The sequence below is a fragment of the Neofelis nebulosa genome, chromosome 16 (assembly GCF_028018385.1).
Source record: "Neofelis nebulosa isolate mNeoNeb1 chromosome 16, mNeoNeb1.pri, whole genome shotgun sequence".
Taxonomy (NCBI): domain Eukaryota; kingdom Metazoa; phylum Chordata; class Mammalia; order Carnivora; family Felidae; genus Neofelis; species Neofelis nebulosa.
In genome coordinates, this window is record NC_080797.1 from 22,956,958 (window position 1) to 22,980,318 (window position 23,361).

General features: G+C 38.7%; 1 long non-coding RNA gene across 1 annotated transcript; it reads left to right on the forward strand.

Annotated features, from left to right (window-relative positions):
* Positions 1 to 9,291: 9,291 nt before the first annotated feature.
* LOC131497207 (uncharacterized) lies at positions 9,292 to 15,666 on the forward strand. The gene is made up of 3 exons (XR_009254808.1): positions 9,292 to 9,785; positions 14,962 to 15,143; positions 15,305 to 15,666. It is a non-coding gene; the product is annotated as an uncharacterized LOC131497207 (long non-coding RNA).
* Positions 15,667 to 23,361: the final 7,695 nt, after the last annotated feature.

The window sequence follows — 23,361 nt, forward strand, 5'->3', positions numbered from 1 at the left end:
GGTACCGCGGTTAGGGTGGGGAGGTTAATGTTGACCCATCTTCCAGCTTTTGTGAATGCTTTTATGTAGTTGATGGCTTTCCACAAGCAAAGAGAAGCTCAAAGGAGAACATTATTCTATTCTTTTTTTTTTTAAGTTTATTTATTTTGAGAGACAAAAGGGGGCGGAGGGGAATCCCAAGCAGGTTCTGCGCTATTAGCCCAGAACTCAAACTCACAAACCGTGAGATCATGACCTGAGCTGAAATCAAGAGTCAGACACTTAACCGACTGAGCCACCCAGGCACCCCTATTTTTCTATTCTTTTTCCAAATGGCTGCACATGCTTCCACTAATTGAGAGGGATAACAATAAAATTAAGAAAAAAATCATCCATATCTCACTACTTCGCTCTCTTCTGCTCCTTCTTAAGTGGGACATCTTTCAATTTGGTCCAATGGGTTCTACACGTTTATGTGGAGTAAAAAAAATAGTAAAAACTGATTTTTGCATTTATGTTTAGCTAAAGGCCCTTAGTTTATTTCACCATTAACTGTACCTTCTTTGCTCTTTTACCTCATAAATCTTACTTTATTATATTTGGAGAAGAGATTTTATAAATCCAAATTTCCATGCTGCCTCATTTCTTGCAAGCTTCTGGATTGTATTTTTGACTTATGAAAGTTTTTATCTTTTAATAGAGGAGTTTTAACTCATTTATATTTATTGTCATCACTAAATAATTTTGTTAGTTGGATATCAAGTATTATTATTTTCATTCTTATGGTTTTGTTTGTTTTTTTACTTTTTCAGCATAGGTATTTACCTCAAATTTTGAACAAGTAACTTTTTTTAACCCTGGAAATGCTCACCTTTTATTTTTTGGAAAAAAAAAAAAAACACCACACTTGAACTTAATATTTTCTCTTCACCAATATCAGTGATAAAATTGTATTTGTTGACACCTCCCTGTTTAAGATGAGCATATTCAGCATGTGTAGCAAATTAGCATATTTTTATTTCCTTCCATAAATCTCGGTTCCTCACTTTTGGGGATATATTCTGGGTATTTAGAACGTGTTTATGATCATTATTTTTTATTATGTGTCTGTTATCTTAACTAGTTGCCTTTTTAAAAATAATCATGCTTTTAATACTTGATTTCTCATACTAGTTTAAATGGTTTTGGTGCTTTCTACTAATGTTATTTTAGAATCTGTCCACTTGTGAGGGCTTTTTTTTTTTTTTTGAGTCAGTTAGCTAAAATGCCTTCAATGAGTGCTTTTAGGGAAAGCACATGAGTATGTCTATCTCTATCTTCATGTTTGAATCATGCCTTATGATTAAAATATCTGGTCATGGAAATCATTAGTAATAATCTATTTCCTTGAAATCTTCCATTGTGTTCTTGTGTGTAACGCTGGCGAGGCATCCTTTGCTGGTAACAAATTTTATTTTATTTATATTGTTTACTTGACATTCTAAATTCCTTCTTTACGTTTTGAAGGTGGGTGGCATCTATTGGTCTATGGCAATTGACTTTTCTTGGCCTAAAGTTCACTATACAGTCCTCAGATGTAGTTCTTTCACTCAAGGAGTTTATCTTATTCTCTTTTGATTGTTATTTGTGCTCCTCATTCCCCAGTGCCTTCTTCTGAGAATCTCGTCAGCTCTGATCCTATATCTCCTTGTCAACTTTCAGTAACTTTTACTTCATGCATCCCCTTTAAGCCATTCTTACTGGATTTTCTGCTGGGCAGCCAAACTCAATACGAGCAGATATAATAGACAGGCGTTTTCATTACCACTTCAGCAATTCCAAGTGTGGACATGTTAGCATTTCTAGCAGTGCCGTTTTATCTCTGGGAGCTCGGGGAAGCTGCCTTGCTGGGGACAGCTATCAGTAAGCCTTGTTGTGTTGTGCCCGCCTCCCCTCCCCGGACACAATATGTCCATGCCTGATACCCTTTCTGGTGCTGCTGTCCGAAATATCATTGACAGGCTCTGCCTGATCAAGAAGAAACCTCACTGTCCCCTGGACTTTCTGCCTGCTGTATCTCTTTCACAGATTCCTGCAACTGCTTCTGGCCCAGGACACAAAAGGAAACCCATTCGAAGCATTCAGTATCAATCCCAAGTCGTATCTTGATCGTAAGTCTCAGACTCATTCTTCCTGACTTGTGTATGATCGCAGGATTTTTACCAATATTTCTTCAATTCAATCTCTCCTAAACTTCTGGATCAGAAGGAAGAGCCAGTATGTTCCTTTAATCTCATCATAACTGTATAAAAGAAATTGGAGGACCTTTTTAACATATGGATAGATTTGATCTCTTGCCATAAATCAGGGCTTTCTCATATATAATAATATAATAGCAATATATATATTTTTTCCTTTGGATGTTTCGATCTAGGTTTTAAACCTGACATTCTTTAGATACTTGTGCTCAAATTACTGACCTACTAAAAAACATTGACCTTTAATCGTAATGAGCAATCATTGTTTTTCGATTAGTAGCGTGTCTCAGATTTTTTTATGTGTTGTAAATAAGTGTGTGTTTTTAAAAAGGCCTGCCTACTGCATCTTTACTTTTAACTTTTTTTTATCTTAATTTTGATTTTACATCCTCTGGTGCCTGGCTCAGACCTTCCCTGCAGACTCAAAGACTGTAATGGTTCAGTGCTATTGCCTGCTGCAAACTCACAGCTCTGTTTCTCCTGGGCATTGCCCTCCGTGGAAGGAGGGTGCTGGATGCTTCCCTCAGGGGTGGTCTGTATACAACGACTGGCCTAATGAAGGGTCTGACATCTTGCCTCCATTTGGGGCATCTTTGAAGGATAGTTACAGATCAAGTGCTGGCCTGAGTGAGTGGTGCTATAAATGCATCAGTCTTTGAAGACTGAATGTGCAATTTCCTCATTAATAATTTAAAGGGTTTTGACTCCATGTTAAAATGATAAATTCTAAACCTATTGGGTTCAGTTAAATATATTATTAAAATTAATGTCACCCAGTTTTCATCTTTTTTTTTTTTCCATTGACTGCTAAACAATTTAAAGTCACACATGCAGCTTTCATCTGTGGCTCACTTTTTTTAAATTTATTTTTTTTAATGTTTATTTATTTTTGAGAGAGAGAGAGAGAAAGAGAGAGAGAGAGAGAGAGACAAAGCATGAGTGGGGGAGGGGCAGAGAGAGAGAGGGAGACACTGAATCCTAAGCAGGCTCCAGGCTCCAAGCTGTCAGCACAGAACCTGACATGGGGCTCAGACCCACCAACCATGAGATCATGACCTGAGCCGAAGTAAGATGCTTAACTGAGCCACCCAGGTGCCTCTGTGGCTCACTTTTTATTTCCGTAAGACCAGTACTGTGTCAGAGAACTAGAGAAGCAGTTGGTGAGTCTAGGACAGAATGAAGGCAAGAGAAAAATGTGAGAAAGCAGGGCAGAGGGCTAATGATGTTCTAGAACAAGAAGGATCCTGTAGGCTATTGTAAAGAAGTTAGCTCCTATTCTGAAATACAGAACACAAACCATTGCAAAGTCTGGGGCAGAGAATATTTATTCTGATATAATTTTTTTAAAGGTTGCTATGTTTAGCCTGGACAACAATGAAGCAAGGGCAAGGGCAGGAAAATTAGTTGAGAGGGTATTATATGAATGAAGTCAAAAGGGGCGCCTGGGTGGCTCAGTCTGTTAAATGTCCGACCTCAGCTCAGGTCGTGATGTCACCGTTCATGAGTTCAAGCCCCGCATCGGGTTCCATGCTGACAGCTCAGCCTGGAGCCTGCTTTGGATTTTGTGTCTCCTTCTCTCTCTTCCCCTCCTCCATTCACACTCCGTCGCTCTCAAAAATAAATAGACATTAAAAAAAAATGTTTTTTAATTAAGTCAAGAGATAGATGTGACTTAGGCCAGGGCACTATAGAGAATTTCTTCCAGAAAGCAGACCAAATAAACAAAAAAGATGAAAAGTAGCAGAGAAAAGATAATAAAAATAGGGAACTCTAGAAAGAAAGGGAATAAAATAAATAGTGATAATAATGATAATGATAATAATAATAATAAACAATTTTCCAAACCTGAAAATGAATCTTCAATTTGAAAAGTCACTAATTAAAACAGTAATCGGCAGCAAACATATTGCTGTGAAATTCAAACATAAAAGAATAAAATGGATATGCTAAAAGCTTACAGGAAAAATAAACCAGATCACACACTAAGAGTGTGAAATTTGACTTTTCAACAAAAACTTTGCATACTACTAGAATATTTATTGGTAGTAGTATCTCAAGTGGAGAAGTAAAGAAAGGATGAGGGGTTTGCATGAGGAGTAGAGAGCCTTAGTCCAGACTAGGGAGATGGGTGCAAAGCCATGGGAGTGGGGAGGGAATGTGTCCAAGGTGCAGGTGTTGGGGGCAAGGGATGTAATTAATAGAGTGCTGGGATCTTTGTTTGAATACCAGGGGTAAAATTAGTGACAGTGGTCAAAAGAGCTGTCAATGTTTTTTGGAACACTGAAAAACAGAAACAGGTACAAAGAGATTTAAGCGGTTTTAAAACTGTTAAGTATAGGAAATTTAAAGTCTTAGGTAAGCAGTGAATTATTTCTATAACATGATGTAAACACTGATAATAGATTAAGCCCCCCAAATTGTGATAAATTATACTGACGTCATGGGAGAAGGGTGTGCAACAAAGCCAAACCCTTATTTACTGTTACAGGAATTTGATAATGTTTAAAACTGATGAATATGTACTAATGCCAATTTACATATAAGCATATGCAATTATTTACTGGTTGTATTAGATGGATGATAGGTAGATAGAGGAGACAGATAGATAAATAAGGTAAATACCAAAAGCAATAGAAAATATTTGTCTCTTGGAAAGCAGAATTAGGTGTTCAGAAGGACTGTTTTGGGGAAGTACTGATTTGATTTTTTTTTTTTTTTTTTTTTTTTTTTTTTTTTGGGACAGAGAGAGACAGAGCATGAACGGGGGAGGGGCAGAGAGAGAGGGAGACACAGAATCGGAAACAGGCTCCAGGCTCCGAGCCATCAGCCCAGAGCCCGACGCGGGGCTCGAACTCACGGAGCGCGAGATCGTGACCTGGCTGAAGTCGGACGCTCAACCGACTGCGCCACCCAGGCGCCCCAAGGGAAGTACTGATTTTTTATAAGCATGTGGTACCGTTAACATTATCTGATGGATTAAATTCTTGTTTTCAGTTCTTCACTGCTTTCTAATAACTACAGCTGTGTTATAACTGCAGAGCCTCCCAGTGTGGACAGAGACACTTTCTTCACCCTCTGCTATGACCGTGTGACTTGCTTTTGCCAATGGGATGGCCGCAAACATCAAACATACACAGAGGCTTAAACACACTTTTGGGATTTGGTTTTTGCATGCCTGAGGTCCACCAGGAGCAGAACAGGAAGGAAACCTGTGGAGTCAACATGAACACGACTCAAAACACGAAGCCAAGCCCAGCTGCTCCTAGTCAAGTCCTGTGGACCCACAGCCAACCCATGAGCAAGGAAATGAGTGGTATTTGTTGTAAGCCACTGAAGAAATGCCATTAGTGATATAAGTCACTTCGAGCTTTGAGGTTGATTAGTTAATCAAAAGTTGATTAATACTCAACATTTATACTATGTACCCTCCATGTAAATTCATAAAAAAAATTAAACTAATTTAGAATAAGAGTGATAACAAAGAACTGAGTGGGAAATTTAGAATTTTGTACACTGGAATTGCCCAGACTCTGCTGAAGTCGTCATATCTCTACCTGCTTATTCCATGATGACAACCCTAAAATCTACTTTACTATTCCCAGAAGAGCACAAATGACTTAGCGTAACCTATCTGTTGGATCCCTGTCATCCAAAAGCCAGGACTTATACAGAAGACAGTATCTTTTGCTTGAATCAGTTATTGTCTCCTTTTCAGAAAACTGCTCTAAACTTCTGACCCTTTGTCAATGCTTAACCTTGAAGGCTTTCTCAATTCTTTCACTGGTGTGTGCCTCAGTTTCCCTGTTCCGAGAGTAATGCTATCAGCTTCCATCCTGCGTTCCCTTATTCCACTGTTTAAAGGAGAGTTGATGCGGTTAGTTTTGAGCAGCATGAGATCACGAGTTGAAGAGGTCAGGGAAAGATTCATGGGCACAAATCATAAAGGGATTGAGTGGGTTTTGAAGAAAAGATAAGCTTTGGATGCATAAAGGAGAGTACACAGGGGTCTCCTTTCTAGCTTGTGAAATAGAAAATCACTTTTAAGACCCCCAAAGGGAAATCAATGGCTTCCTCCCCCATGGAGAAACTTTCCTGTCTTAACGGGAACAACATAAATAACACTTCTATTATAAGAAAGGATCGGACTCTTATTAAGACCCATAAATCAACAGTTGTTTTATTTTCACAAAGCAACCCCCAAATGTAATTTTAAAGTGAAAGCATATTTTAAAGGGCATGTGGGTATATATAATTTATATTTCTCTGTATAAATATGGTACTGAGATATCTACTTACATTTGAATAATTATTAGGACAATACCCTGTTTTGCCATGTAAATGGCAAAGAGAGAAAGTGTCTGCTTCTAGAGAAGGGGGATTTAAAGACTCAGCCTTACAAGTGTCTACTATATTATGATATTTCCTTTTGATTATCCATAATTTTTTGGCGTGTGTACTATAGGTATTCACACTTTCCAAAAGTTACTCTGTCTGTAGAATACTCCTGGGAAAGGGAGCATTTCTGCTTATTTCTGCTTAAAATTTACTCAAGATTTTAATGCATTATCTTTACAAAATAAAAACTCCCATTCATTTACCATTTAAAACAGATTAAGAAACATATTTATTAACTATAACAACAAAAAGTCTTCAATTAAAGTGTGTGAAAATAGCTGGACCAATAAAGTGTGTGAAAATGGGACCAATCCGATATTTAACTAGGTAGCTTGGCTGCTTTTTCGTCCTTCTTTATTTCATATTCTTGTTCGTCACTCACCTAGAAATTTCTAATTATGAGGAATGCCTTCATTTAAGAATACTTAAAAATCCACTTCAAAATGATTACACTGTTGTCTTTATATGTTCAAATAACCTAGGAGCTATACTTGATTTTTTTTCCCATTCTCTGCATCATTCCAGAAAGTTACCAGAATGACGATATCTTCTCAGATGAAAATACCACATCTGTTCAGAGAAGGAAAAGCAGAAACACTGCTAAGCTAGTTATTGGACATAACAGAGACAAAAATAAATATAAGAACTATTCGATTAAAGAATTTATTTGTTGTCTATTTATGTTCACATGGTTTAGGAGAACCCAAGTGCCTGCATTAAATATATCTTCAAAAGACAAAATCCTAGACCGCTTTAAACACAAATGGATGCAGCATAAGTATACGTCTCATAACTGTGGAGTCAAATACTTAATTACCAGTCTAATTGCTGTAGACTAACATAATGGCAGTAGGGATCACACAGTGCTGAAGGATTTAGAACATATTTTACTTTACTAATACTGTGGGGTGTCATAAAACAACATCCCTATAAATCAGTTTCTTTAGAAAGAAAGGCTACATTTTACGCAGGCATTTTTAAGTCTCTGAATGCAAACTGTTAGGGAAAAGTGCATCCATTTATATCTATCCTTACACATATCCCTGCAGAAAATGTGCCATGTCTCCAGAATCAATCCCAGCAAATAGAGTTTATATTCATATTCTGCCTGTCTGATCTTGTGTGGCAGAGTAAATAGAAGGGGAAAGCCGAGGCTCCAAAGCTAATTAGTTTCTAGAAAATTGCCTATTCTCTCTTTCTCTGAGCCCCCTTAAAGGAGTGAATCTCCCAGGGATCCTGCAAGCAATTATGACATTAAGAGTATTCTGCTTGTCAGGACCACCTGGGTGACTCAGTTAAGCGTCCGACTTTGGCTCAGGTCATGATCTCACGGTTCGTTGGTTCGAGCCCCACGTCTGGCTCTGTGCTGACAGTCCGGGGCCTGGAGCCTGCTTCGGATTCTGTGTCTCCCTCTCTCTCTGCCCCTCCCCTACTTGTGCTCTGTCTCTCTCTGTCTCTCAAAAATAAATAAAATTTAAAAAAATAAAGTATTCTATTTGTCAAATGTGGAGCCAAGTCCAAGGACTAGTCCTTGATGCCTGTTTCTGATTGAAGTAATGGAGAGAAAGCCCTATCATCTAAATGCACGGCCAGCCCCTCCCCACCTTGTATATGTATTGTTTGGGCTGTAGCATAGACGGCCCTGATAAATGAATTACATCTAGTCTTATACATAGTTTGCAAATACCAATTTTCATAGGGGTTATTCTAGGGTGTGGTGTGAGAGATGGGGGGTGGGAAGCTGTAGGAAACTGATCTCAGTCGAAACTCAAAAGCATAAAAGTCTGTCTATTGAGTTAGAATTGCCCAAAACAAGGTCAAATTTCAGAAAAGGACAAATTGAATTTGTAGTTTAAAACATTCAAAAATTTCTCACTCTTCTCTTTTCTCTCTCTCTCTCTCTCTCCATATATATATATATATATATATATATATATATATATATAATTTTTGAATGTTTATAAACATACAAACTATATATGTGTATATATACAAATTGCACATGAAAATAAATAGAAGAGAGACTATACCTCATTTGATGAGACCAGTAGTTATCTTAATACTCAAGCCAAACAAAAAGACTGTAAGAAAATAACAGATCAATATATGATACAGACCAAATTGTGTCACCCCAAATTCGTACTGAAGCACTACCCCCATCCCCATATGATGGTATTTGGAGATGGGGCTTTTGAGAGATAATTAGGTTTATAGTCATTAGGTTATGAGGGTTGGGCCCAGGTCCAATAGGATTGATTTCCTTATAAAAAAAGGAGAGATGCCAGAATTCTCTCTCACCTAGCATATGCACAAATAAATGGTTATTGTTTTCAGCCACTAAGATTAGGAGTCATTTGCTACTCAAAAAAAGATAACTGAATAAAGTAAGATTATCATGTTGTAAAGCTTCAAATGCAAGCAGCCTCCAGGTAAGAGGCTATACTCAACCCCAACCTCTGTGTCTGATACCACTCTTTTCCTAACACCTTGGCAATCAGGTGCTCCAAAGCCACACCACTGCATCCTAATAATTTTATTTTTGTGTACAGCCTTTCTTCTCTTAAAAATTTTTTAAGTTGATTTACTTATTTTGAGAGATAGAGACAGCATGAGTAGGGGAGAGGCAGGGAGGTGGGAGAGAGAGAGAAAGAGAGAGAGAGAGAGAGTCCCATGCAGGCTCTGCACCATCAGTGCACAGCCCGATGTGGGGCTCGAACTCACAAAACTGTGAGATCATGACCTGAGCCAAAACTGAGAGTCGGATTCTTAACCGACTGAGTCACCTAGGCCCCCCGCCTTTCTCCTCTTATATTTATAAAAGCAACTATTAGAATGTCCTTACACCAACTCCAGTGCCCCCAAGATACTATATTAATATCATTAAGAATGATCCTCTCTGAGTAAGTCTCATTATCTTCTGAAATAACTCAAGAAGGTCTATGTACATCATTCTCCATAGGCCGAATTCTTAAACCCCGTAAGTCATTTGCATCTTAGCTCAGAGGCTAGATGCACCCTATTTGGCTCAGAGCGCATTGGTTCCAAGGTATTGCAGTGTCCAAACTGAGTTATTTATTAAGCTTGATGACACCTCTAAATTCTGTCTTGTGTGTCCACAGGATGCAGAAACATTCTTGCAAATGGGATTCCTAGGAAAGCCTGGAATTTCCTAGCGTAAGTATGCAGATTCAACTCAATAAATTGTATTAGGTAGGCCATATGGATTCGCACACAGAAGAACTTTCCGTAGCTAAATATTATACCCCTAAGCCCTACTCTGCCATCTCACAAACATGTCAACAGGTATAAGAAGAAACATGAGAAAGTGTGAAATGTGAACTTAATGAAAGTCTATCTTGTCCCAAAACCCACAGGAAAATTACTTCATTATTTATTTACTCCTAGTTTTTGTTTTGTTTTGTTTCCAAAAGATATTTGAAGCTGCTGAAGGTGAGGGTTAATGTAATGAAGGCCATCTTTCGTCATAATTGTTTGGCAGGCTATAATAAATCAAGTATGTTCATAATAGGTTTGTTTTTAGTTTACCCTAAAATAATAGCCATCAGACTGGTGATATTTAATTCATTAAACGAAAGAATGTCAAGGATGAATGGCAACAGTAGATATGTAACTATGAAATGCATAAAGGCGGAGGTAGAAACAAAATGGTAATATAACCAAGGCATGTGAAAAAAATTAGCCTCCGGGCGGCATTCTTAGTCCTTCCTTTGTCACATATCCATACTCATGGCTCAACGTCACAGAAGCAGTCTGGAAAGTCTTCAGCTGCCTCTCATTTATTCCATATCAACATTTCTAGGGATGTGGGTAGGTCTTATTTAAGACGTGTCAAACGGAGACTGTGTTCGCCAAACAAAAATGAAGTAAATCTTGACAGCAGAACTTGCAATATTTATTGGCAAATACCCTTAACACTTCAGCAAAGTATCTTTGGGTGTAAACTAATTTTTATTAGTGTGGACACTTCCAGACACGTAAAATGATTGTATTAGTGATTCCATATACTTTGGGTCTTAACAAAAATGGTGTGTGTGGGGGGGAGGGGGGCGGGGAGGGGAGTGGGGAAGATACCTAAGGCTTGTTTTGTCTTCAAGCACTGAGGACACATTTTACTTACTGAATTTTCATAGTTGTACATTCCTTTATAAACAACTTGCCACCTCCAGAGAAAGAATTAGCAAACCTGAGGATAGGTAAGTAGAAATTAATCAAACAGAAATACAAAATGAGAAGAGCGAAAAGCTTTGTAGATCATTCAAGACCTGTGGGACATATCAGATGGCCTAACGTGTACAATTAAAGATTCAGAAGAGAGAGAAGACAGCACTTGAAGAGATAACCACCAAGAACTATTAAACATTATGAATTAAAAGCCCGAGATTATCAAATTGGATACAAATGTAAGATCTAACTCTACATTGTCCGTGAGAAATCCACAGTAAGTATAAATCGTGGATTGCCTAAAGTAAAAGGAATCATACCGTAACGAAAATAAGGCTGGAATGACTAATCATATCACATAAATTAGATTTCATAAAAGGAATAGTACCAGAAATAAGGAGGGAACATTACTACATGATAAAAATGTTAATTCATCAAGGACATAATTTAAATGTGTCTTCATCTCAGAACAGGGTTTCAAAATACATGACGCAAAACCTGATAGAACAGGGGAAAGAGACAGTTCCACAATTATAGTTGGAAACGCTAGCATCCCTCTCTTGGGATTTAATAATAAATTAGTCAGATGACCTATCGAGACCTAGAAGACCTGAACAGCACCATCATCCAACTTGACCTAATTGACATCTAGAGACCATTTCACCCAATACACAGAATACACATTCAAGTGCACATGGAGAATTCACCATGACAGGCCATATTTTTGGCCCTTAAACAAACTCAGTGATTTAAAAGTGTTGAAATCATGCAAAGCATGGTTTCTGTCCACAACACAATTAAACTAAAAATCAACAACAGAAAGCTATCTGGGAAATCCCAAATGTTTGGAAATGAAATAATACGCATCTAAAGAACGGATGGGTCGCAGATGAAAAGAAATCCAAAGGCCAGCGCGTTTTTAATTGAATGAAAATGACCATGTGGAATTTCTGGGATGTAGCTGAGACAGTGTTTAATCTGCCCAGTGGTTCACAAGCTGAATCTGGCATTGCCTTGGCTCAGCCACACCGCGAGTCCTTCCCTTTGTGTTCTTTGATTTCTCTGCCACCATTTGGGATATCTGTGGCAACTGCTTGGAAATTCTTAACGACGAGAGAATGTGAACGTGCTTCAAAGAAGCCAGGACTCCATAGACAAACTCATGAATTTCAGAGGCAATAACTATCAGATTCCGGCCCTCAGGAAATAATAGCAAACTGTACACATTTCTTCAGAGGGTCCTCGAGCAAGATTGATACGCGATGGCAAATTATTGCCATCTGGAAATGCGGGATCAATAACATGCTTTACAATTGGTTATTTCCCCTCCTTTTCTATCGCATTACTCCCTGTTTCCACTCCCATTGATTGGAATCGATTGCCAAAATGAACCTACAGGCAAGCCATCTCCAAGGCTGTTTCCTGGAAGAATTCAGGACAAGAAGATAATACAAATGTTTTCCTTTTGCTAACCCTTTCATATTTGGCTGTTCTTTTCTGTTACAAATAATATTGATAATATTGTGGCGGGCATCATTATATACATATCCTTGCCACATACGTGTATACGGATGGACTTCTGGACTAGTACATTGGGTGAAAGGGTTCACACATTTTAAATTGTAGTAAGTAGTGCAAAGTTACTTTTAATGGTTGCGGTTATGTTTTTACAAAGTTGTGGGAGTTGCTTACTAATGTTACACTGAATGTTGCTTACATTCAGTGTAAATGTCCTTTCTTTCTAACACCACAGTAGATCTGTTTGGCTGCAGAGACTAAATTCACTAGGTTATACTCCATTGTTAGCATACTATCTATTAGAAATATGTTCACGAGTCCAAAGGTTGTACATAAATAAATACTATTTCTATAGAGGTATAGCTCCAAATATTCTTTTAGGAATCTCCCCAAGACAGAGTGGGCCAGTCAGTGGAGGTTCACAGTCCAGGTAATTGGCCAAAACATTTATGAATTTTTAGTTTCCCAATATTTGGATAATTGAAATGCTCATTCAATAATTATGAACACAGCAAGCGATACAGAAAACAACAAAATGGTCTTGGAATTATGTTCTTTCTTATGAGGTAGTCTCATAGTTAATCATACCGTTTTTTAATTTTATTTATATGGGAATTTGGTAATACGGTAGTAGTATTTTCACAATCATACTTGATGGGTGGGTAATTCTCGAAGAAAAATAAAGGCCATAAATAATGAAATTTATGAAGTCTCAATTGGCCCAAACTTTTCTATTGCAGAAAAGTAGTTAAAATCTTAGTTGCTGACTTTCCCCCGGGATAAAATTTTTACTGGAAAGGTGGTTGGACTATGGAAACATTTACCAGCTGCAGGTATAATACTGTGTCTGTTGTCAGACTCACAATTTCATTGGTTTATTTCTGGAGGATTATTTAGATGGCTGTGGTCTTATATCCAGGCCCCAAGGAAAGAAAAAAAAAAAAGGAAAGAAAGAAAAAGGAGCCTAAGAGGTGTACCTTCTCACTACAGAATAGTGATTTGTTATGCATTTGTCTGAGTTAAATATAGCAGTCCATCATCTTGCACAGTCCTATATTATATTCTGCTCACTAAAAAAAGAAACACTTGTTTGGATAGTTGAAGTAGTCTCAATAAAAACCGCAGCTCCCTTCTCCACCCCGACATTTATTTAAGGTAGATTTGCAGTGTTTACGATATACATTTCACCAATTAATCAATAAGAATCGAAATTTGTTTGACTCATTAATGCCACCAGCTCAGGTTTGCTGTTACTTTAATGACGGTGATTTTGAATGTGACATTCCTACCAGAGTAGCAATTATTTGGAAGGGGAGGTGGCTGACTGCTCACCCACCCCCAGTGGGTTACTAATCAATTGGTGGGCTGAGGGCAAGAATTAATTAGGGATTACAAAAACCCTCCTTCATTATATTAAATGGCTCATTGAAAACAAATAACCTCATCTGCATCAACTGTGAGTTCACAGATTAAAGAAATTGAATTGAATTCATTACCAGTGGTTTTCAGTTCCCAAGCGGAGACCAATATAATGTTCAAAGGCAGCCTACATCTGAAGGAAAGCCTAGGACTTCGAGCTATTGTGCTGTTTCTAATTGCTCCAGACATTTCTAGATCCCACGGTCTATTATGGTTTGACAGAAATGAACATATTCTTAGTCATTTGCAACTGCAGTGTGTATATTGATGAAAGTAGAGAGAATCAGGTCTTGATATATGTTTACTTGTAAAATACTTGGTGATTTAAATCTCGTGTAGCAGAATCCAAAAGCCTTATTTGAGTTCTGCAGTAAGACTTCCTTGTGAGGTTATGTTTTATTCCTGCACATGCACATTTATGATGCTTTTCAAGAGAAAAAAAAATGTATCATGGACCAATTTGTCACATATTGTGAATTTTATTGGTTTCACAAATTAAACATGGCACAGAATGCCTTCATGTCTAACACCACCCCTGTAATATTGATAGGAAAAAAAAGATTCCTTTCCTTCGTGTATTCTATTTTATGGAAGATCCAAGAAAGCATTCAGTGGGCCCCTCCCTTCTGTATTATTTTTAAATAAATGGTTACACTTTTTGTTATTATTAAAACATACCATCATCTCCGTTATAGAAAATACAAATAGTATGATGAGTTAAACTTAATTGAAGACTCTACCATTCAGAGACCACAGCTATATATAAGGCTAGGTGTATATGTACAACTGTGAATTTATCTTTTGCAAAATTTCGTGTCTATTTAAAAATTGATTTCGGGGCGCCTGGGTGGCGCAGTCGGTTAAGTGTCCGACTTCAGCCAGGTCACGATCTCGCGGTCCATGAGTTCGAGCCCCGCGTCGGGCTCTGGGCTGATGGCTCAGAGCCTGGAGCCTGTTTCCGATTCTGTGTCTCCCTCTCTCTCTGACCCTCCCCGTTCATGCTCTGTCTCTCTCTGTCCCAAAAATAAATAAAAAACGTTGAAAAAAAATTTAAAAAAAATAATAAAAATTGATTTCACGTCATGTAAAAATGTACATATTGGCTTGTTTCCTTTAATTTTATATCAGGAGTATGTTGTCGTTACTTAGACATTTTCAGAAAATGATTTACTCATTAACTTAATTTTGAAATCCTCCGTTCCATGCCCTTCTCCCTTTTATTATCTTGCAGCCAAATGAGCATGTTAAGAGAATAGGTTTTGGTGTTACTCAGACGTGAGCCAACACTTATTAACTCTATGACCATCTTCAAGTTCTAAATCTTTAAGTCTTCTAGCCTCACCTTTACACTTGTAGAATGGGGATGTCTCCCTCCTTCAGACGCCGCTGTGAGGAGTACTTGCAGTGTCGGAGGTAAGCATTAAACATCGTATCTGGAATACAGTAATAGCTCAACAAAATTAGCTGTTATTATTTGTGTACCATGATTTTCAACAGATGTCCACATCATTTCTAAGGTCTCCGCATTTGATAAACTCCAATGTCAAAGAAAATATGATTTTTCTTTCTTACAGGTAAGTAAATCAGCAGGGGAGGAGCATCCCACGATTGGACTGCATTGACACGCATGTACTTGAATGTTTATGCCTTTGAAGAATCACCCTGCAGACATTTGCCTTGAACAAAGTTTCATTTGGCTTTTGGCCAGCATGCCTTTGCTGGACTCCAGTTACTGCCCTGGATCTGTCCACCTTTCCCTGTCTGATTACATTCACTACTGAGAGTTGTCTCTGTCCATAGCAAGGTTAGTCCCTCTCTGTAGAGACAGAAGTTCATGCCATACATTTTAAATGAAGACTGTTTAAAGACCTAGATCCTAAATATGTTTACTTACCGTCTCTTCAAATAAAGTATAGATGTTCTATTCTATAACTAACACATTGGACTCTGTGCTTTCTTTTTTTTTTTTTTTTTAATGTTTATTTATATTTGAGAGACAGGGTGAGCGGGGGAAGGGCAGAGAGCGAGGAGGAGACAAATTTTGAAACAGGCTCCAGGCTCTGAGCTGTCAGCACAGAGCCTGATGCAGTGCTCGAACTGATAAACTGTGAGATCATGACCTGAGCCAAAGTTGGACAGTTAACCGACTGAGCCACCCAGGCACCCCTTGACTCTGTGCTATCTCCAAAGAAGTGATGGAGAAAATTCTTTCACAACTAATGAAATGGCCCCAAACATTATATTTATATTATTACCTTTATGTGATTTTAGAGCACCGGTGTCATCAATGATGGAGGTAAGTATTTAAAAATATTCAGTCATTTTTTGGCTTTGTCATTTTTGTACATGGAAATAATCATGAATGTGCACAGAGACTGGCCTGCCAGAATGCTGAACATAAAATTGTTTATGAAATTAAAAAAATTAAAAGCAACCTACATCTCCAATAACATTAGAGAAATTGTGTAATAATTTATGATTTTTGTGGAACTTAGTAAATGAATAATGCTATCAGAAAAGATTCCACGAGGGAGTAATAAAATAGGAGTTGCAAAACAGGCTGTGCGTTGTGGTCTGATTTTGTAAAAATAAAAATGAATATGTATATAAATCCAAGAGACTGTCATTTTCTTTGTTTTGTTTTCTTTTTATTCTGTATTTTTAATGTTATGTTTAATCATAATGCGTAACTTTTGTAAAACTAAAACAGAAGTGTTTTTTTCTCTTTAAATACATTGGATTGGAAATTCAACTTAATCTTGCCAAATAAGCTTGGCTGTCTTCATTAGCACATTGCATAGACCCTGTCATTGTCAAAGATAAATATTTACATAACTCTTGTGGTCTGTCTCTCCATCTTCTGCAATGTGACAGGTATAATAGGAGTTCAATATTCTTTAGGTATGTGGATAAAGGATAATATAGGTCATTATTGAAAACTTTCTCCCTTTGTATGGTAAGCAGAATAATGCCTCCCCCTGGCCCCAGAACATGTGACGATATTACCTTACGTGGCAAAATGGATTTCACACATGGCATGTGATTAAGAATGTTGGAATGGGGAGGCTCTCCTGGATTATCTGGGTGGGTACAGTGCAATCACAGGAATCCTTGGAAGTGTAGGAGGGAAGCAGGAGAGTCAGAGTCAAAGAAGGAGATGTGATGATACAGCTGTGGTCAGAATGCCTGAAGGAGGCCATAAACCAAGGCATGTAGGTGGCCTTCAGAAGCCTTAGAAAAGGCAAGGAAATGGATTCTCCCATGGAGTCTCCAGAAAGATTGCAGCCTTCCCAACCTCTTGATTTTAGGAATTTTACCCTCCAGAAATGTAAGAGAGTATATTTGTGTTATTGTTAGCCACTAAGTTTATGGTTCTTTGTTATAGCAGCAACAGGAAACTCATACTCTTTGGAAGACAGAATTTACTTCTGAATTGCTTGGCAATTCCAGGGTAAAACCAGATCAGACATTCAGAAAGTCCTGTCTGACTTCATTCTTTTTCACTCTCCAAGAATGGCTTCAGATAGCTCCCAAAAGTAAGCATTCATCATTGTAGTCATTAAAAAGAAAGAAAGAAAAAAAAGGACAGTTTCAATTACCAAATGGTATAGCAAAGAAACCATGAATGCCCACATTTGCAAACCAAAGCAAAGGAGATGCCGGGCTTCTAGAAGGAATGTAAGTCCCCATAGCAGCAGTAGCTTTCAGCCAAGGATTCCCCATGTTTTAGGCAGCTGTGTTCCAGCAGTTAAAAGCACCTACCACGAGAGCAGGTGAAAATGTGGTTATAAGCTGTGTGCTGACAGTTTTTCCTACTTTATGAAGAGAGCAGAGCCACTCATATACATCTGCTGGTACTGGATGATTTTTGCTTTGTACATTGCTGTAATAGAGCTGGGCAAAGTTCTGAATGCACCACAATAATATAAGGATGCATGTTTTTCTCTTGAGTCACATAATTGTTCTCTTTAATAACATAGTTCTAATCACAAAGCTAATACCTATTCAATGAAGAAATTTTGGAAAATGCTAAAGCATGCAGCAAAAACAAATTGCCTGTAATGCTGCTAACATTTTAGCTTCTCTCTCTCTGTCTCCCTCCTTTCTTTCTTTTTCTATTTATGCACACACTTACACAAACAAATACAAAAAGAAAATGATCTCTGCCATGGTATCAGACGGTGTTACATACTATTTTTAGTTCTATTGTTATTCAGTCATTACTATTATCTGCCAGGTCTCTGGTTCTCCAATGTTGGCATGTATCACAACCAGTTGGAAACACACATAACTGGACCCCAAACTCAGAGTTTCATATTTAGTGGGTCTGGGCAGGACCCCTAGAGTTTGCGTTCTAACAGGCTTTCAGGTGGTGTGGATATGGCTGATTGCGGCCCATCTTTTGAGAATCACCACTCTTTATAGAAGAATATTAGCTGACATTGGAAGGTACTTTATATTTCTGTATCTCTTCTATTTCCAATTAATATTTAAATGTGTACCATGCCTGTTCAGTACACGTGGAGTTTTCCTAGATTATACACAGTGTTCATTAGGTCTGCAAGAATGGATGTCGTTCAGAAAATTTAAGAACAAAAATTTTTGCTTCAACTCTATGGATATTTCTGGTATTCAAGACATAATAAATAACTTACATAATTGGGCTCAAAGTCCCAACTAAGTTTGCATGTATAAACTGAAATCTTACGCATGATGGTAATTGTTTTCCAAGGAACCCCATTTAAACACAATTTTCTAATGATACGTGGTTTTCAGGTAGCTCTGGAAGCTTTTTTTTTTAATTGCACTTTTTTTTTAATGGATTAACTTTTTTAATTGAACTTTTTTTTTTTAATGGATTAACTGAACGGGCTGGCTGGAAGCCTTGGAATGTAGGAAACCCAAGCTGTTCTGGTTGCACAATCCAAATGTAAACAGCCTTCCTTGTCATTTGTTGGCATAGTGTTTGGGACACCGAGTTATTTCACTTTATTGAAATTTCTCTCATGAAAAATGCATGGAACAGTCTTTGCTTCTGCCAAACCCTCATGTATTTACCTCACTGGGTGCAGTGAAGATTTGTGTGTAAACATATGGAAAGCCCTTGTACTGTCTGAGTCAAGCATAGAACAAGAATTATTCTTACTGCCCATAGGAAAAAGTGTAACATAGATAAACTTTGCACTGGCATCCACTTTCGCCCTAAATTCTTTCCAGAACATTCCTGCTTACCTGTGCTTTTGCCCTGGGTGACAAGGAACCCTCTTGTTGGCTTAAACCTGGACTGGACAGATGGAGATTTTATGGTCCTGGGTACAGCGACCTAGTCCCTAAACCCAAAATGTAGAACAAGGTAATGAGAAGAAACTGGTCTTCTCTGAGAGGCGAATTTGTTGATAGGATGTGTCTGAAAAGCCATAAATGTTAAGCCAACTTTGGTGAGCTATTTGAAAATTAATCACCTTGCCTGAAGAAAAAACACGATGTGAAATTAAAACTTGATCATGAGACCCATAGCATTAGAGAATTGCTCTACTGGCATGTAATACTTTTGAAATTTTGCAGCTAAAACTAGTTGGTTATAGTGAAAATGTGACATGTGCAAGCTATGACTCTAGGGTTTTAACACAAAGGAAAACACAAAATAACAACTAAAGTGACATATATATGCATATATATATATATATATATATATGTATGTATTTTTTTAAATTTTACTTAACACATACCTCAAACTAACCAAATTAGCTGTGCATTCTGACTCCCTGTCCATCCCATGCTGTCTATCGTCAATTAACATCGACCAGGCTCAAGTACGTTTATTCTGTGGCTTCTTGAAACACACAACTGAAAAGTGATACACCGCAAATGCTGAGCGTGCCCGCTCTGGATTCAGACAGACGTGGGTCCAGACTGGAGCAGATGCTGGAGTGTTCCATGCCTACCGCCCACCCCCGCCCCCGGGGCAGCCGAATGGTTTACATGTGCGCCACTGTTGCCTCGCTCTCAGGAGCCAGCATCCGCGTCTCCGGGCCAAAGGACTGTCCTCACGCTCTGTCAGTCTTTTACAAAGTGTGGTGCCCTGGGAGCAGCGGCTCCGCTTGGGAAACACGTGAAAAATAATACAAATGCTTGAGTCCCACCCCACACCTACTGAATGAGAAACTGCATTTGAACAAACCTTCCAGGTGTTTCTGAGGCTGCTGACATGGGAGAGCCGCTAGACCACAGATCCCCACTTACTTTGTGGGCAAGGAGAGCCTCCTCCTTAGGATTTCATGGACCTTCTGGTCCTCCTCACAACTCTCTCTCCCTCTTTTTTTTTATAATTTTTTTTTCAGTGTTTATTTATTTCTGAGAGAGGAAGAGAGACAAAGCACGAGTGGGGAAGGGGCAGAGAGAGAGGGAGACACAGAATCCGAAGCGGGCTCCAGGCTCCGAGCTGTCAGCATAGAGCCTCATGTGGGGCTCGAACTCACAAGAACAGTGAGATCATGACCTGAGCTGAAGTCGGACGCTTAACCAACTGGGCCACCCAGGCTCCCCCTTTTTTAAATAATCTTGAATTTTATGTATTTACTTACTTATATTCATTTATTTATTGTTAAGTCTCTTTGTGGGGCTTTGCTGAATATCTGACTTCTCCATCTCCCTTCCTTAATTTCCTCCTCATATTCCCTGGGGAATACTCCTTAAAAAGCAAACATTACACATTATACAAACATTATACAGTAGTATAGTGTTATATATTAATCATACCTCAATTAAAAACATACTTTTGTGTGAATCCTTTGCTTTGGGGGATTCTAACTAAAGACACTTACTTATTATCAGGTGATATCCCCTTCAAGTTCCTCCATCTTTGGGGGCCTGGGTGGCTCCGTTGGTTGAGCATCTAACTCTTGATTTTGGCTCAGGTCATACCCCAGGGTCGTGGGATTGAGTCCTGCATCAAGCTCCACGCTGGGTGTTGAGTTTGGGATTCTCTCTTTCCCTTTCTCTCTCTGCCCCTCTCCCATGCCTCACACATGCTCTCTCTCTCTCTCAAAATAAATAAATAAATACAAATCATTTCATTATAACAATACATTTTTTCTTGTGTGCAGAAATAAAACCACTACCGAATCCTAGTATATACCACAGAAACTGGCCTGGCACTCAAGCGAGGCCACGCCATTCTGTTAAACATAACCAATATCACAGAATCCCAAACTCAGACAAGGTCGTCCCGAGACCATGACAGACAAAACAAGGCCCCACCACACCTCATTATTTTGCTTTAGCACAGATTTTTAAAAATTCACAGTGCCACTGGCAAAACACCACCCTCTCCTGGCTAAAATGATAGAGTGATGCCTCACCAACCAGAGCTTTATTTTTGTTCTTGTCTCTTCTTGATAAGTAGATTTATTGAGATAGTCATGGAGTTGTCCTGCCTTCCAGAACCATCTAACTCAGCACAAAGTTTTGTTTTCTTAGCCCTTCTCTGAATCACCCAGATAAATCCTATAACAGATTCTTTCTGACACCCTTTTCCTGAAACACCCCTGTGGTTTCCATGCTTTGTCTTCTCCCTTTCCCTAATAAACACAACTTATGTAATTACCACTGTATTTCTGACTGTCTTTGTCTGAAGGGCATTGGCATTACTAAGGAGATGGAAGGAGGCAGTGTCTTAACCCAGCAGTCTAGTCATAGAGGATTCATAACAAGACACAAGGGAATCGATAGTGCTTTTAGATTGTTTTGTCTTGTTTTCAATTGTTGTGTTATTTGTTTGTTTGCTATGACCCTAGTCATATGTTTATTGTGCAAGCTCTTTCTCCCAGAGCATCTACAGATCTTATGATCACCACTAGTTTCTGTAATAACAGACTTTTTCAATGATACACAGTGCTGTTAATAGTATACTTAAGGGGGTGCCTGGGTGGCTCAGTCAGTTGAGTGTCCTGCTTTGGCTCAGGTCATGACCAAGCAGTTTGTGAGTTCAAACCCCGCGTTGGGCTCTGTGCTGATGGCTCAGAGCCTGGAGCCCACTTCAGGTTCTGTGTGTGTGTCTCTTTCTCTCTGCCCCTCCCCCACTCACACTCTGTCTCTTTCTCTCTCCTTCAAAAATACATAAACATTCAAAAAATTTTAAAAAAATAGTATACTTAGGACGTTATGAAGGCAACAGGGTCTCCCCACTCCTCTCTAGTGAAAAAAATATTTTAAAGTATACAATACGACACCAATTTCTAGGATATTACAATCAACATGACGTGACAAGAATCTGCGTGATAGATAATCCCTAATACAAAAAAGTATTTTCTTGTTTCAAAATGAGCGAGGCCGACGAGTCCTTCAGGGAGTCACAGAAGGAGAGAGAAGGATTGAGGAGGTTTATGGTCACAAACCTAGCCTGCTGATACTGAAGCCTTACTGATGACTATATTGTTATGTAACCGGAACTGGGGAGACCACTGACATCCGTGCCAACACTGCTCTCACCACCTCCACCATTTTTACATCCAGCACCAAAGCCTGCCTTTCATCCTCAGCTCCACCACCCATTCCATCACCACCACCCACCACCCTCATTTCCACTGTCATCTCTAATCTCCATGGCAACAACTCCATCATGACCACCTCCGACACCACCATTTACCAGCAGAGAACAGCTTTGGTCCCCAACTCACGTGCACCTCCAAATAACTCCTAAAATAATTTCATAGTTTGCAAGTTACTATTCTACAATTCAATTGAGAAGGAACCTATATTCAAGCATCGACAGTTACCTTTGTTTTATGGTTTACCTGTCAGGGAAATAGAGTAAAAGAAATACATGGAGTTCATACTTCCAGAACTCATAGTGTTTCACTTCTGAAAATCATGACGATTGTGGAAATGTTGACCCTAACTAGATGACTTAGATCATCCCACATACCCTAGCTCGGTTGTACATTAACTAGAAGAGCTAGGCGTGCACAATGGGGATTTCATCTGTCCCTGCGATAAAATCAACCTATTGATCCATAATGTTGCCTTACCCATTTGTATGCCATTCTCATTTAAGTTTGAATTAAAATGATTGCATCTAGTATATATGGAAAAATGATAATATGTAGATAAATGCAAACACGATCGTGCTGACCATGTCATCTAAGCCTTTTTATCCACAACATTGAGTACAGTTACACTGAGCTGCTTCTTGCCCAACTGTCCTGGTAACCAAATGTGAGCATTTCTAATATTGTTGGCAGGGCTAATGGTGCAGTTGGTGGTCATGGAAATAAATGATGTTAACTGGATGGGTCTGGGATTATGCCCACGGTCTTATTCTCATAAACACAATGCGCTAACCAACTGTTGCTCCGTCAAAGCCAACTGTGGAGTAAAGCCTTCTCCAAATTTCCTTTGCCCACCACGACAGACTTGGCTGGAGACCTGCTTTTACGCTTGGTTAAGTTGGTGAAGGCCAAGTTGGTTAAGTTGGCCAAGTCAGTGTCTCACCACTGACCTTACCATTATGGCTTTACCCTGCCCATGGCGGTCATCCCCAGTAAAAATATTCAGACACTCTTTTGTCATTTTCACGCTGTTGGTCTACCTCTTATGAGGTAGTGTCTCCAAGGTCAGAACTAAACACATA